Consider the following 1,384-nt stretch of genomic DNA (forward strand, 5'->3'; position numbering starts at 1 on the left):
GTCAAGTATATTTTCCGCGACAGTTACAGATTTATGATATGCAGAAATTAAAGTTTTCAATTTTACAATTTTGAAATTAAAAGTAAAATTGTCCTGCAATGTTTAATATTTAAAGGATGCCAGCGCATGAGGACGTAAGTGCTATTTTTCGAATTTTGATGAAAAGACATAAAACTGTTAACTTCCGCGTATTTAATTAAAACGAAAAATGGTTTTCGAGGCCTCATTGGGTTCTATAGAATTGTGTAAAAAGTAGTTTTAAAATCAGCTAGTTTTTTAATTGTAAGAAAGAAATTTTAGCTTTGTTTTTAAAAAGTTGACTCGCGCGTTTTTGCCGCCAAATTTTAAATTGATACGTAAAACCTGCGCAAGACACCATGCGTAAGACCACGTGGATCGTGGATCGCGATTTTCAGTATGGCCGACCACTTAATATGTGTTGTTCGTGTTGACATATGTAATAGCCAAATGTCCCGGTAAAACGTAGTAGTAAAGTTGTTTTTTTTTTAATTTAGATAACCACACAATATTTGCGTAACATTGCAAAACTGCCTTGTGACGACCCATCTTTCAAAATGAATCTTCAAGCGATTAAGTGGGAAAACAGAAAATTAGAAATTCTCGACCAAACTCTCTTACCGGCTATTTCTAAATACGTTGCCGTAAAAGGAGTCGAGGATGGCTGGAAAGTCATCAACAGAATGCAGGTAGGAATGATATCTATCTTTTGATTTCAACTGCGTTTAAAACAATTTGCCCCACCTTGCAATATGACGCATTGTGAACTTTCCGTTTTTAGGTTATCTTTCTCCAAATTAATATCTTAATCTCTTATCTCTTGTTTGTTCCTCTCAATTTTCTCTAGTATGTTGCAATTTTATCTCTACTTTCAGTCTGACGTTTGATGTAATTTTGCTTTATGAGGAGACATTTTTACAAAACATTTATTATATATACACATTTAATAATAATTTATTTATTCTACCATATATCCTATTATTTTAATCAAAAATAAAATATTGAATTAATATCTTCGTATATTGTTTGATAAATGTGCAATTCACTTACTTTGTTGGGTTATATTTTAATCATACAGATAATGTGTGATAGGAATGAGAAACCTGGCATTAAATACAGCTGCATAAGATACTTTGCCAAGAAGTTTAGAATTTTGAAACATTGATAAATATAGTAAAATGGTAAAGTACTCATTTGTAGAATTTTAAACAAAAACACTAATGTACATTAAAAATGACTAAATAATGGCAACGTGCCCAGAGGTAGACATAAGAAGTCACAGAAACACGAGAGCCTGCATGAAAAAATGCATGGATATAAAAGAAGCTAGAGAAGTATGCCAGGACAGGAAAGTATGGCGGAAAAT

This window comes from Belonocnema kinseyi, chromosome 4 (genome assembly GCF_010883055.1).
Source record: "Belonocnema kinseyi isolate 2016_QV_RU_SX_M_011 chromosome 4, B_treatae_v1, whole genome shotgun sequence".
Classification (NCBI taxonomy): Eukaryota; Metazoa; Arthropoda; class Insecta; order Hymenoptera; family Cynipidae; genus Belonocnema; species Belonocnema kinseyi.